Below are 15,879 nucleotides of genomic sequence, written 5' to 3'. Positions count from 1 at the left end.
GGACAGTGTGGAGTCAGTTCATTTTCGGATAGTTCCTTGGTCTGGCTTATATTTCTCAAGATCTATAGGCTCCTTCCTATGTAGTCAGTGCTAACTGCAGGGTTTTAATCTATTGTACCTGTCACTTCCGAAGTGGTTCCCTCTGTTTATTTTAGCTTCTTCTGTTTGCTGGTCTCTTCAGTGTCTAATTTCCGCCCTGGCGCAAGGGGGCGGTGATGGTCACTTTTTTAGGCTTACTTGTTCAATTGTGCTGTGGGGAGTGAGGAACACTGCAAACAAATATCACTGGCGTGTGTGGGGCATGTTCGCAATGTCATCGTCCACACTGGGTTTGTCCCCGCTCATGGTGTGTGTGCTTTTCCCAGTCTACACTGCTCAGGCTCTAGGTTGCTCTCCCGGGAACTGTCTGAAGTGGGCCTGTAAGCCACTTAGGTTCAGGTTCTTGGTTACTCCACAAAGGTGCAGACTTGGTTGGCCCTGCGTTTTGTGCTCTTCCCATATCTGAAACAGCTCAGGTGACCAGGTGCTTGGCGACCATAGTCGCCCCCAGTTGGGGGCTGCATCTTATCGCCTCCCCCGTCCCAGCTGCTTGGTTTTCTGGGTGTACAACAGGTGCACCTTCTCAGGTGTGCCATGTGTCTCTTCTGGTGGGGGGGGGGGTGGTGATCTCTGTCTGTGGTCCTCCCTGCGGATGTTGACCGTCCAGAATCCCAAGAAGTCTTGGTTAGCAATGAAGCCTGCTTGCAGTTTGGTAGAGGATGCCTCTGTCTGGACACAGTTGCCCCCTTCCAGTTCTGGCTGCCCTCGCCTGCCTGCCTCTGGTTGGGAATGGGCTGGTCCACAGCCAGCTACCTCTGCTCGGTTCTTGTTCTGTGAGCGGGTCTGGTGGTGTCTTAGGTTAGGGCTTTTCGTGGGATAGCTATCCCACAGTCTGGGTTGGTAGCTCAAGTTAGTTACCTCATATTGCCCTCGGGGCATTCAGGCCCGGTCCTTACCCTAAGCAATGCAGCCTGAGCCTCCCTGTCCAGACCCTGCTTTCTAGTGGCAGATGCAAGCGTCTGCTCTTCTTCTCCACTGGGAGTTACTCTTAGGCACATAATCTGTGGGGTTTAATTATTTATTTATTTTTCCTCCTGGTTATGTTGCCCTCTGAGGGTCCAAGACTCGCCACAGACCCATCGGTGAGAGTATTTCCTGGTGTTTGGAAACTTCTCTTTTTTTTAAAGACTTCCTTCCTGGGACAGATCTCTGTCCTTACTTCTTTTGTCTCTCTTTTTATCCTTTATATTTTTTTCTACCTCCTTTCGAAGACAATGGGCTGCCTTTCTGGGTGCCTGATGTCCTCTGCCAGCATTCAGAAGTTGTTTTGTGGAATTTGCTCAGCATTCAAATGTTCTTTCGATGAATTTGTTGGGGAGAAAGTGGTCTCCCCATCCTATTCCTCCGCCATCTTAGGACTGCCCCTGACATCACTTTTTGACAAAGATACATATAGTGAAATATGGTTTTCCTGTCATGCATGGATGCGAGATTTGCAGCATAGAAAAAACTGAGTGTTGAAGAATTGGTGCTTTGGAATTGTGCTGGAGAAGCCTCTTAACAACCCCTTGGACTGCAAAGGAGAGCACACCAGTCAATCCTAAAGGAAATCAACCCTGATTATTCACTAGAAGAGCTGATGCTGGAGCTGAAGTTCCAATACTTTGGCCAACTGATTGGAAAAGAACCCTGATGAGGAGAAAGACTGAGGGCAAGAAGTAGAGGGGATGACAGAGGGTTAGATAGTTAGATAAAATCACTGAGTCTATGGACATGAGTTTGAGCAAACTCTGGTAAATAGTGAAGGACAGGGAAGACTGACATGCTTCAGTTCATGGGGTTGTAAAGAGCAGACATGACTTAGTGACTAAACAACAACAATAACAACAACAACAGATACATGTATATAGGCTTCCCTGGTGGCTCAGCCACCTGTCAGTGCAAGAGATATAATTCGATCCCTGCCTCTGGAAGCAATTTTAGTTTTTTAAAACCAAAGTTTATAGTTTCTATAAATCATTCCCAGGAGCCACCTGAAAACAAGTCATCACAGAACTGATACCTGAATCAGAAGGCGTGATTCTTCCTGGGCTGAAGCAAGTCAGGCCCGTGGTTCCTGATTTTGCTTCACATGAAACAGAGGGCAAGAGGGGTGCCTGAGGGCCTTTGTTATGGTGCAGGCCAGGTCAGAGCAGGTGTCCCCTCCTCCAGGCTAGGGCAGCCTGACATCCCCTGCCTCAGGGCCTCAGGGTCCCAAGTATGGCCTGAACGTTTCCACACCTGGACCAAATGCTGGAAACTAAGTTATTAAACTGGAAACCTGGAGAGTTTTATGGAGGTGCCAACTCCAAAACACCAGAACTGAAATCTAAAGAACTTTTCACTCATCTAACCAGAAGAGTTGGGGTGGGGGATGGGGCTATTCTATAACCTGTCAGACTGTTGATTTCATTTTATTAAACTTAGGTATGAAATCAGTGCTTAGTGAAATGTTTGGCTTCTATATTTTTGCATTTTCTTTACTTCCCTTTAGTTTTATAATGAAAATACTTTTCATTTTAAATTCACTGGGAGTCTTTGTGACTTCACTCTCCTAAGGTGATTTCTGTTGAAGCAAATAATCAAAACAGGATATTCAGGTAAAAATAAATGTATACTTGGTATATTTTCTTATCAAAACTGGAGGGACTGAAGAAAGCTTTGGGGGACAAAAGAGGAAACTATTAACTAGGCAATGGAGGAATGCTAATTAAAAGCACCAAGGGGTTCACTGCTGTAAATATAATCCAGAGTGGAATATTCTATAAAATGGGATCTTCAAAGCCAAATCAGCATTTCAGGCAAACGTGACTTTTCTCTCTTGTTTTTATGAGTTGGAATCCAGAAAAGCACATGTCTTCCAACATCTTTAAAAGTGTAATCATTTCTCATAAGTACTCAGCGTTAAGTATGATTTTAAAGTTGTATTTAAACACAAAATTCAAGCCATTACACCTGTGTGTTTATGGAACTTTTCATAGATGTATATTTACTGGGAAACTACTGATATTGTCTTCTAGCAGTACATGCTGTTCTGTGCCAAAAAGTTTTGCTGCCTCTGTGTGGTGGCCTTAAATGTTAAGACTGCTGGGTCAGCAGCCCTGCTACCCCAGAGGTCTGTGTGCAAACCCATGAGAATTAAAAAAGAAGCAAAATCTGTGGGAACAAAATGCAGATGCTAAGGTGTCCTTTTATGTACGAACATTGTCTGCGTGGATGCTGGCCTCTCACACAGATTAAAATACTAAATGCCAATTACTCACACTATTGTCGAAAGATCCAAAGTCATTGTATAATTACTGTTGTGTTCAAAGGAATTATCATGTAGTTACTATGAACAACATGTTCTATTTTGTGGAAACTATACAATTAACTTGTCTTAGGCTAATAAATTAAATGTAGCATAAGCTCATATAACAGCTGCTTGGATGGAGGGGATGACTGGCAACACATTTAAAGATATCACTTTGAATTCACTAACCTCTATACTCAATGCAGTAGTAGGTGTCTCCTCCTTTGGGGAAGTTATGCATATGCCCACTTTTACTAAATACATATTTTAGGAAGTTTAAACATATTTTGGTTATGGGAGAAAAGGTGAGGCAGAAGGAGGAAAAAGAGTAAAATGATAATAAATTTTTAGACACTAATTTGGAGTTGAACTAGAATGGCAATAAAATGCATGAATCTATTATGAGGTAAAGGAGTATGTCAAGGCTGTATATTGTCACCCTGCTTATTTAACTTATATACAGAGTACATCATGAGAAACGCTGGGCTGGAGGGAGCACAAGCTGGAATCAATAACCTCAGATATGCAGATGACACCACTCTTATGGCAGAAAGTCAAGAAGAACTAAAGAGCCTCTTGATGAAAGTGAAAGAGGAAAGTGAGAAAGTTGACTTAAAGCTCAACATTCAGAAAGCTAAGATCATGGCATCTGTTCCCATCATTTCATGGCAAATAAATGGGGAAATAATGGACAGTGAGAGACTATATTTTCTTGGGTTCCAAAATCACTGCAAATTCTTACTGCAGCCATGAAATTAAAAGATGTGTACTCCTTGGAAGAAAAGCTATGACCAACCTAGACAGCATATTAAAAAGCAGTAAGGGTTATGGTTTTTCCAGTGGTCATGTATGGATGTGAGATTTGGACTGTGAAGAAAGCCGAGTGCCAAAGAATTGATGCTTTTGAACTGTGATGTTGGATAAGATTCTTGAGAGTCCCTTGGACTGCAAGGAGATCCAACCGGCCCATCCTAAAGGAGATCAGTCCTGGGTGTTCATTGGAAGGACTGATGTTGAAGCTGAAACTCCAATACTTTGGCCACCTGATGCAAAGAACTGACTCATTGGAAAAGACCCTGATGCTGGGAAAGATTGAGGGCAGAAGAAGAAGGGAACAACAGAGAATGAGATGGTTGGATGGCATCACGGACTCAATGGACGTGGGTTTGGGCGGACTCTGGGAGTTGGTGATGGACAGGAAGGCCTGGCATGCGACTGAGCGACTGAACTGAATTATGAGTTTACACTTGCACATGACACTTGCAGAAATTCAGATTCGCGGCAGCTCATTAGGAACATAACTATCACAGTCAGGAAGGCATCCCTGTGCGTGCTGAGGAAGTTCTTGATTATTTATGATGCGTTTTAAGGAAAAGACCTCACGCTTCCCAGTTTAGACAAGAACTGCCAGCAGAACCAGCCCTGAAGTAGCTCCAGCAGGCCTGGGGTCTTTGCGGACTCTTAGCTCCCAGCCAGAGCCACTCTTTTAGCACGTTCCTGTCAGAGGGCGGGGTCTCCTCTGTCATGTGACAGCGTCTCACTCTGATTGGGGTGTGGTTAAATGTTAGGCCCAATGACTTGGGAGAAAGGGTTTTGTTTCCCTGCTTGTTCAGCTTGACAGATAACATTGTCCACCTCATCTTAACATCCTCCAGCAACCTAGGAAACAGTCCATTCACTTCCAGAGGTAAGAATCATGTGTTATTATTTAGAAACAGCCCCACCTTCTTAACTTTTCTGCAATCCCTCACCCACACTGAACCTTGCACAGGCTACCAGTGAAAGCCGTTGGGAAGGAGGTATGATTATAGTCTACCTGGAAGTCAGATGGATGCAGACACTTCAGGCTCACTGAATGGGTGTCCCCAGGTAGCTGTGTAAAGGCTTCAAACTAAATATTTTACATTTGATGGAATCTTCTGTATGTGTGTTGAAGTATTTTCTTTTCTTATGTAACAGAGTACATTCAATAAAGTGTCAGTTCATAGTTTTTCACTGAAGTAAAAGCCAGTGGCAAATCTGGTAACAAAAGGAACTGTAGGACAAATAGCATTTTCTTATTTTTTTTTTTAAAGTAAAACATAGACTTTATTTAGTTTTTAAACTAAAAAAAAAATTCTTATTCCTGGATATTTAGACATAGAAGAACCTTAAATTTTATTAATAGGGGAAATAAACCTCTTACATATTTGCATACTCAATCGCTAAATCGTCTGATTCTTTGTGACCCATGGACTGTAGCCTGCCAGGCCCTTCTCTCCCTGGGATTTTCCAGGCAAGACTATTGAAGTGGGTTGCCATTTCCTCCTCCAGAGGCTCTTCCTGAACCAGGGATCAAACCTGCACCTCCTGCATTGGCAGGTAAATTTTTTACCACTGAGCCACCAGGGGAACATAATGTAATTAGTGAATACACCACCTGAAAAATTAATTTCCTTGAAAAAGAGTATTAATTTAGGTTAAAGTAGTCTATGAATTGATTTTACAATCTATTTTAATTCTTGTTTGTTATATTTGAAAAATGATTCAAAGATGTGCATTTTTATCTGGTAGTGTATCAATATTACTTAGCAAAAGATTAAATATAATTTTACCCACTCTGGTATATGCTCCACTTATTTGCTATCTTCTTTCAATTCAAAATTGAAAGAGAATATTCATTTTCAAGTGATTTTTTGAAAAAAGTTTTGTTATGAACATAAAGATAAAAATAATTACATGTTCAAAGTTTTGTCAAGATTTAATACTCTGGAGGTTAAAGGTCCCAGGCTAGGAATTAGCAGCCAGAGTTCTCAGAGGTGGTAAAAGGAATATCTGTCCTTAGTTATGGAAGATAGAGAAAGGGAGATATCTTGCTAGAGTCTGTATGTCCCTTTGTCCTCCCCTAGCACCTGCCTCTGACCTCTTTCTCTCTGGAGAGCCCCTGGGGCAAGACTAACCACCTAGGCTAAATCCAGGGGGTTGGACCTCAGGGATGTAGGGGCTAAGAGGCAGTGGAGGACTGACTGAAGAGGACAGAATTTATGTTTTCAAGGGGGATGAAGTCATTGAGTATGATGGTGAGTTTTCTGCTGACACCCTGGTGGAGTCTCTGCTTGATGTCCTAGAGGACCCTGTGGAATTGATTGAGGGTGAACGAAAGCTGCAGGCATTTGAGAATATTGAAGATGATAACAAACTCATTGGCTACTTCAAGAACAAGGACTCAGAGCATTACAAAGTCTACGAGGATGCAGTGGAGGAGTTCCATCCCTACATCCCCTTCTTCACCACCTTCGACAGCAAGGTGGCAAAGAACCTGACCCTAAAGCTAAATGAAATTGATTTCTACGAGGCCTTCATGGAAGAGCCTGTGACCATCCCAGATAAGCCCAACAGTGAAGAGGAGATCATCAACTTCGTGGAGGCACACAAAAGATCAACCCTGAGGAAGCTGAAGCCTGAGAGTATGTACGAGACTTGGGAGGAAGATGTGGATGGAATCCATATTGTGGCCTTTGCAGAGGAAGCTGATACTGATGGCTATGAGTTCTTAGAGACACTCAAGGCCGTGGCCCAAGATAACACGGACAATCCTGACCTAAGCATCATCTGGATTGACCCTGATGACTTCCCCCTGCTGGTTCCATACTGGGAGAAGACATTTAACATTGACTTGTCAGCCCCATAAATAGGAGTCATCAGTGTTACTGACGCGGACAGCATATAGATGGAAATGGATGATGAGGAGGACCTGCCCTCTGCCGAGAAGCTGGAGGAATGGCTGGAGGATGTGCTGGAGGGTGAGATCAACACAGAGGACGATGACGATGACGACGACAATGACAACGATGACGACAACAACGATTAGTTGCCATGGCAGCCATCTCCCGGCCCCACCCACTCTCCTCCTGCTCCCCTCTCCTTCCCTGAGCTCCTCCAGGGACACTAACTAGGTCGTCCTCTGCCGTGGGGCTTGTTGGGGTCTATATGCTAGGTGCTGAGATTTCCCGACACACCAGCTCAGCTATCTTCTCTGACTTCTGTTTCCTGTCCCACTACGTCCCTGTATCAATTATTTGTTTCTTCCATCACTCCCTACATGCTTTCTTGTGATTCCCCTCTTGCCATATCTATGCATCCCTATCTCTTCTGTTCCCTCCATCTGAGCAACTCTTTCTTACTTACTCAAGTCCTCTATCCTTCTGATTGTCCTATCCCTGGCCAGAGGGATGAGAGAGTACTGTGTTTGGGGCTGAACTTTAGCAATCTCTTGTTAATGTATTTGGGTCAAATGAGAGACCTCGGTAAAGGATCTGGCGCAACATTAAAAAAATATTTAATACTCTGAATTTCTTCTACCAATTTATTTTCTTTTTAAAAAATTTTTAACTTTTCACTTATTGAGATTTCATAGATGGCAAAGCCAACCTTACATAATAGGCATGATCCATCACATTAATGATATTTTAATCATTAAGAAGTTTCATGTCACAAAACAGAGCAAAGCAAAAAACAAAACAAAAAAAACCCGTAAAACAAATTACAGTTCCACCATCTGAGTGGGGACTCAGAAACACCTTCTTAAGTTGCTGCTTTACCAAAAAAACACAAAATAATGAGTTAGTTTAATCTAGAGATATCAAGCCAAGATGACAAAGAAGGTAATGTGAAGGCCACTGGGCGATTGTATATTGAGACTCTACCCATAGGTATGTAGATACAGATATGAGTTTACATAATGGCCACCTTTAACATTAGGTGTGAACAAGAGAGGTGAACAGACTAAGTTTGATGTGTAAGTGCTGAGGGAGAAAGTAAGGAGATGTGACCATGTCAGCTGACCATCTTCCACTTCCTGTAGAAGTGCAGGATGTCCTTGACTTCCACACCAGCTTCAGTTGCCGTCCCCAGAGCCAGCGGCAGGTGGTATGAGAAATTCCTAGGGTTGTCTAAACAGATGCCCATGAGGATGGTGATCATGCTATTGTGGTTGGGGGTCCCAGGCCAGGATGAGTGCAGCAGACCTCTGCACAAGTCCAGAATGTTACAGAGGTCCCAGGCATCAGAGACTTGCCTGGTCATCCTGGGTTTCACCAACATCACAGACACAAAGGACTGGCAGAGAAGGTACTTGTTGCCTCTCTTCAGCTCCCCCTCTAGGAAGGTTATGTCTGCTGACGCCTGCTTGTCCTCCCTTCTCAGGATATGCAATATGTCCACCACAATGTTGGGTACAATGAGGAGGAGCTGACCACCAGTGGCAAGCTGCCAGATGACTGGCAGGTGCTCACAGAGAGCCTGGGGGTCAGGGAACACATAAGGGGTCAAAGCTGACTGAATCTGGATGTGCCTGAGAGTCTTCTCCAGCAGCACCACCTCATGTTAAAGCCACAGTTGCACTATGTCTTTGAAAGATCTGATCCTGGAAGTTTTCTCTAGAAACTGCTGAGATGAGTTGTCTGGTCCTTCAAACCCAGTGCTCACAAAGACCCCTGAATGAGAGTTGTACCTCAGAACTGTCCAGGGAGTGTCATGGCAAAGTGGCCAAAGTTTCCGAGGAAACAGCAGCTTCATCCTGGAAGTTGAGTGGAGCTGGGTCCTGCTCCGAGCCCACCCTCTTCTGGGAAGCCTGCTGCAGTGAGTGCTGGCCCAGGGCAATGTCCTCCAGGAGGTGCAGGAACTGGGGAAGGTGTGGGCCCTTGCAGCTCTGTAGTAGCTCACAGAGATGGTGGGACAGGCTCAGGCCTGGCTGCTGCAGGTCTCACACGGAGGGCAGCAGGTTCAGCAGCATGGACAGGTGGTCCCACAGGCTGAGCAGGCTCTGCTGATGTGTGGTGAGGAGGCTGCAGTTGGCATGGGGCCAGCCCAGGTTCACCTTGACCATGATTGCAGCCCTGCTGCAGAAAGGACCTGCAGTTTCTTCTGAATGATCTGGAGATTGTGGCAGGGTTGGCTGATGGAGGCTTTCTGCCCTGAGTTGCAGCCAGCAGGAGGCTCTGTCTCAAGACAGCTGCTCACATGGTCCTCTGTGACAGATGCTTTGCTGGAGGCAGAACTCTGAGATGTCAGGAAACTTGCTGAAGACAGCAGTGAAGTGAAAGTCGTGTTTGACTGGGAGCTTGTGACTCAACTGGGCTGATAGGCTAGCAGAACTGGTTGTTCTAGGAGTTAAGTGGGAGGTTGACACATCTTCAGCTTATCCCCAGGAGGGGCATTCAGGGAACCACTTTACTCTTCATCAGTTGTGTCTGAATAAGGGGTTTTACTGCTGACTTCTGAGCTGACTTGTGAGTATAAGGATGTGTTTTCATCTTCACCTATCTCATCCCAGTCACAGCAAGAATGATAACTGGCTTCTGGGTTGTCACTCCCACTGAAAATGTGAGATGACCTGTGGTTTTTCTGAGATTGGCTGTGGTGGGTCCCAGGGCAGGGGGCTGGAGGGTCTCAATGATCCTTCCCAGCCTCCATCTTCTGTTGGTCTTCCTTGTCCCTGGGGATGTCCACCTCTGGAGTCAGCTTCCCTTTCTCAAGCTCAGCCTGGAGGCGTGTTGTCACATGTTGAATTAAATGAGAGAAAAGTTCATAGTGAAGGTGACCGCTGACCTGTAGGCTTGGAGCCTGCTGTCCTCAGGCTGTGCACGCTCATGAGGCAGAGGACCACCGTGTGGAAGATGAGGAGGTTGGGGAGGAACTGGTAGCCTTTTGTGGGCTTTTTCTCTCTGCAGGCCTGGCTCAGGTTGGATGGGCAGGGCTGATAGGAAAGACAGAGATGGAAGTCTCCCAGAACCAGCTGGCACAGGGCCACAAGCCTGGTGGCTTTGAATTTCCTCTGAGGCTGTAAGAGATTCTGAAGGTAGAAGAAGCTAACCTTTTGTTATCCCAACACCGCCTCTGGCTGGGACAGAGCTTCTTCCCCTGGTACCTCTTCAGCCCACTGTATCTTTTTCCTGCATTTTGGTAGAGTCATTTGATAAGGACACCTCCTTTAAAAGGCACTTTGAGTGGAGGCAGTGCTGGTAGAAGTATGTGGCTTCCATGTTATAGTACTTGCTCCCTGTGAGAACTCCCAGCTGGTTGAAGCACATGCCCATATGGGGTGCCACTGACAGGGCTTGATAATAACACCTCTCCTCCAGGTCCTTTGTGGGCAGGGCCAGGAACTCATTCTGAAAGCAGAACAAGTCTCCCAGGTACAGCAGGCAGCAGTGGCAGGCCATTCGTGCCCAGGCCATCTCTTCCTCTAATGAAAGACCTTCTCTCTTGCAGCCGATGAAATGGATGGCATTGTGAGGCCAGCTGATGAACCTCCATAAATCCAGTTTGTAATGCTCCCGCAGGAACAGGAAGAGGTATTCATAGAACCCAAGGCTGCCATTCAGATGCACCCACAGGGGGCCTTCCCACTATTCAGAGGTGTCCATGTGCTTTCTGTTGGTCTTCAGCAGCAGCAGAGCCACATCAGAGCATGTTTTCCTCCAGAGCAGCTCTTCTGCTTTCCTCCCATAATCCACTGGGTGCAGGAATATGAGTTTAATGCAGACTTGCTGGGCCATATCCCTGAGGGCCAGGACATGAGGCTTGAAAAGCTCTTTGTGGGCATTTCCTTTTAGAAGGAAATGGTTGAGATGCTGGGCTGCCCTGCAAATATCCTGGTAGAGGAGTCTGGCCTTCAGGGCTTCTATCTGGCTGCTCTCCATCAGGCTGGACTCTTTTCCCACAACACTGATATGTGTCTTCAGAACTCTGTCTTCCTTGGAGGACATTTGGATAAATTTCCCAGCAGGCTTCCTGATATAAGGCAACTCAGGATGGCTGTTCCCAATGAAGCCAGGGTGCAGTCACAAACAATTCTGTGAAACTGTGACTAAAACTCATGAAGTCCAGAGATGAACAACATTAAATCTCCTTGAGATGGATGCAAAGGAGACTGTCCTCTGAACCATGCATCTGAACTCTACCAATTTATTTTCTGTCTTTATTGCAGAAGAGTCTTTTTGAATACTAAAAAGGGAAATTCATACCCCAAGTCACATATATTCTCATATTTATTTAGATATTATTGAGAAGGGAAAGATGTAGGGAGCTTACTGGTCAGAGAAGATGAAGCAGATGAATTTCTCCTTATGATGAAAGCTGGAAAGATGACTGTATGACTGAGTATGGAGGAGCTGGCAGTGACTTCCTGTTCCTTAAGCACAGAGCAGACCTCTGAGGTGCCTGCACTTTCTATAGCACATTGGGTAATTACTGACTCTCCTTTCCTCACTTCAAAAGTAGGCTAGTACTAGAATCTGTCAACTACAAATTGGTACTTACCAAGAGCATTGTCAATGACTGAACAACAAAAGCATTTGCCATCTAACTTTATGGAGATTGAATCCTGTGATGCTATAGCTGTTGACCTGAAGTAACCCTTGAGGAAGCTCAGGGCAGAGTGAGGCACTCTGTTCTCCAGGGAATCTGGTGAGACAGGTCTTTAGATAGTTGGATGTTTTTAGGGACAGATTTTATGATCTCAATCCTTGCATCTCATATCTAGAGAAGCACTAAATACCTTCATGGTGACATCAGATCCTCATGACTAACAAAAAACCTTTTGTAAAATGAGTGCTCCATGGTATTGAACTCCCTCTTCATCAAAACCTTATATATTGACCTTACTGTATTGCTGCTTTGGAGCAATCTCTCAGCCTCCTGGGCTGAAGTCCTCATTTTGCCCCCAATAAAATTTAACTTGCAGCTCTCAAGTTGTGCATCTTTTTTAGTTGAAAACTCATTAAGTAGCTTTGAACATTAAAGGAAATGATTTAGTATATCTAGAACACTTAGTAGATATCATCATTATTTTTTATTTTATTATTATTATTTTTACTTTACAATATTGTATTGGTTTTGCCATACATCAACATGCATCCGCCACAGGTGTACACGTGTTCCCCATCCTGAAACCCCTTCCCACCTCCCTCCCCATACCATCCCTCTGGGTCATCCCAGTGCACCAGCCCCAAGCTTCCTGTATCCTGCATCGAATCTGGACTGGCGATTCATTTCTTATATGATATTTTACATGTTTTAATGCCATTCTCCCAAATCATCCCACCAGCCCTCTCCCACAGAGTCCAAAAGACTGTTCTATACATCTGTATCTCTTTTGCTGTCTCACATACAGGGTTGTCGTTACATCTTTCTAAATTCCATACATATGCATTAATATACTGTATTGGTGTTTTTCTTTCTGGCTTACTTCACTCTGTATAATAGGCTCCAGTTTCATCCACCTCATTAGAACTGATTCAAATGTATTCTTTTTAATGGCTGAGTAATACTCCATTGTGTATATGTACCACAGCTTTCTTATCCATTCATCTGCTGATGGACATCTAGGTTGCTTCCATGTCCTGGCTATTATAAACAGTGCTGCGATAAACATTGGGGTACACATGTCTCTTTCAATTCTGGTTTCCTTGGTGTGTATGCCCAGCAGTGGGATTGCTAGGTCATAAGGCAGTTCTGTTTTCAGTTTTTTTAAGGAATTTCCACACTGTTCTCCACAGTGGCTGTACCAGTTTACATTCCCACCAACAGTGTAAGAGGGTTCCCTTTTCTCCACACCCTCTCCAGCATTTATTGCTTATAGACTTTTGGATAGCCAACATTCTGACTGGCATGAAATGGCACCTCATTGTGGTTTTGATTTGCATTTCTCTGATAATGAGTGATGTTGAGCATCTTTTCATGTGTTTGTTAGCCATCTGTATGTCTTCTTTGGAGAAATGTCTGTTTAGTTCTTTGGCCCATTTTTTGATTGAGTCGTTTATTTTTCTGGAATTGAGCTGCAGGAGTTGCTTGTATATTTTTGAGATTAGTGATTTGTCAGTTGCTTCATTTGCTATTATTTTCTCCCATTTTGAAGCCTGTCTTTTCACCTAGCTTATAGTTTCTTTTATTGTACAGAAGCTTTTAATTTTAATTAGATCCCATTTATTTATTTTTGCTTTTATTTCCAATATTCTGGGAGGCGGGTCATAGAGGATCCTGCTGTGATGTATGTCGGAAAGTGTTCTGCCTATGTTCTCCTCTAAGAGTTTTATAGTTTCTGGTCTTACATTTAGATCTTCAATCAATTTTGAGTTTATTTTCGTGTATGGTGTTAGAAAGTGTTCTAGTTTCATTCTTTTACAAGTGGTTGACCAGTTTTCCCAGCACCACTTGTTAAAGAGATTGTCTTTGATCCATTGTATATTCTTGCCTCCTTTGTCAAAGATGTGGTGTCCATAGGTGCATCGATTTATCTCTGGGCTTTCTATTTTGTTCCATTGATCTATATTTCTGTCTTTGTGCCAGTACCATACTGTCTTGATGACTGTGGCTTTGTGTAGAGCCTGAAGTCAGGCAGGTTGATTCCTCAAGTTCCATTCTTCTTTCTCAAGATAGCTTTGGCTATTCGAGGTTTTAAAAATATGGAATGCTTCACAAATTTGCATGTCATCCTTGCACAGGGGCCATGCAAATCTTCTCTGTATCATTCCAATTTTAGTATATGTGCTGCTGAAGCGAGCACTTGAAGAGATCTTTAATCTTTCCAATTCTATTTTTTTCCATCTATTTCTTTGCATTGCTCATTTAAGAAGGATTTCTTCTCTCTCCTTGCTCTTCTTTGGAACTCTGCATTCAAATGGGTATATTTTTCCTTTTCTCCTTCGCCTTTTGCTTCTCTTTTTTTCACAGCTGTTTGTAAGGCCTCTTCAGACCACCATTTTGCCTTTTTGCATTTCTTTTTCTTGGTATGCTTTTGATCACCACCTCTTGTACAATCTTCAGGCACTCTGTCTACCAGATCTAATTTCTTGAATCTATTTGTCACTCCCACTGTATAATCATAAGGGATTTGATTTAGGTCATAGCTGAATGACCTAGTGGTTTCCCCTAATTTCCTAAGTTTAAATCTAATTTTTGCCAAAAGGAATTCATGATTCTAGCTACAGTCAGCTCCTGGTTTTGTTTTTGCTGATTGTATAGAGCTGTTCCAACTTCAAGTGCAAAGAATGTAATCAATTTGATTTCAGTATTGACCATCTGGTGATATCCATGTATAGAGTTGTTTCTTGTGTTATTGGAAGAGGGTGTTTGCTGCTACTGGTGCATTATTTTGGCAGAACTGTGTTAGCCTATGCTCTGCTTCATTTTATACTCCAAGCTTAACTTTCCTGTTGTTTTAGGTATCTCTTGACTTCTTACTTTTGCATTCCAATCTCCTGTGATGAAAAGAGCTTCTTTTTTGCTCTCGCATGCCCTCACATGCTCTCGCCCAATCTCACACACCCTTGCACATCACTGTATGCTCTCACACATCCTTACACATCTGCAAATGACCTCACCTACCCTTGCACACCATCACACACTCTTGCACATCCTTGCCTGCTCTTGCACACCCTTGGTCACTCTTATAGTCACTTGCACACTCTTGCACACTATTACACTCCCTCCCACTACCTTGCACACTGTTATACTCCTTGCACACCTTTGCAGTCTTACACTTACTCATTCACCCTTACACTCCCTCACACCATCACACACTCTTACACTCCCTTGCACACTCTTATACTCCATTGCACATCCTCACACACTTACATTCCCTTGCTCACTCTTACACTCCTTGCACACCCTCGCACATTCTTATAGTTTCTCCCATGTTCTTACAATTCTTGAAATGACCACTAGTTCCAGGGTGACTCCCAACCTACCCTGCACCTGGGATCTCTTTTAAACTCCTTGGAACATGCTCTCACACTCTTACATTCCATCTCACACCCTAGCACACTCTTACACTCTCTCACACGCCCTCACACACTCATACTCCCTGGCACACTCTCTCACACTCTTACACTCCATCTCACACCCTAGCACACTCTTACACTCCCTTGCACAGCATCACACACTTTTACACTCCCTTGAATGCTATTATACTCCCTTGCACACCCTCACATGCTCTTACAGTCCCTCACATGCTCTTACACACTTTCCTACAACCTTCACACTCTTACACTCCCTATTATGCTCTTATACTCCCTTGCACAACCTTAAATGCTCTTACACTTCCTTGCAGGCTCTTACACCCCCTTGCACATCCTCACTCACCCTTACACTCCATTGGACACTCTTACACACTCTTACACTCCCTTGCATGCTCTTACACTCCGTGGCACAACCTGACAAACTTACACTCCTTTGCACACCCTTGCACACTCTTACACTCACTCTCTCACCTCTCCTGCACACCCTTGCACCCTCTTACACTCCCTCACATGCTCTTACCCTCCCCTGCATACCCTTGCACACTCTTACATTCCATCACACATCCTCACACACTCTTATACTCCCTCACACACCCTTTCACACTATTACATTCCCTCATATGCTCTGACACTCCCTCACACACCCTCACACACTCTCATTTCATCATACATCTTACACACTCTCACATTTCCTTGTACACACTTACAGCCCTTTGCACATCCTCACAC

General features: G+C 44.1%; 1 non-coding gene and 1 pseudogene across 1 annotated transcript; one reads left to right on the top strand and one right to left on the bottom strand.

The window, feature by feature from the left end:
* The first annotated feature begins 310 nt into the window (after nucleotides 1–310).
* LOC133254479 (calsequestrin-1-like) lies at nucleotides 311–7,257 on the top strand (annotated as a pseudogene).
* Nucleotides 7,258–13,809: 6,552 nt separating this feature from the next.
* LOC133254538 (U6 spliceosomal RNA) lies at nucleotides 13,810–13,916 on the bottom strand. The gene has a single exon (XR_009738709.1). It is a non-coding gene; the product is annotated as a U6 spliceosomal RNA (small nuclear RNA).
* Between the last annotated feature and the right edge of the window lie 1,963 nt (nucleotides 13,917–15,879).

Source organism: Bos javanicus, chromosome 9, assembly GCF_032452875.1.
Source record: "Bos javanicus breed banteng chromosome 9, ARS-OSU_banteng_1.0, whole genome shotgun sequence".
In the NCBI taxonomy this organism is placed as follows: Eukaryota; Metazoa; Chordata; class Mammalia; order Artiodactyla; family Bovidae; genus Bos; species Bos javanicus.
This window is presented reverse-complemented; position numbering and strand designations above follow the sequence as displayed.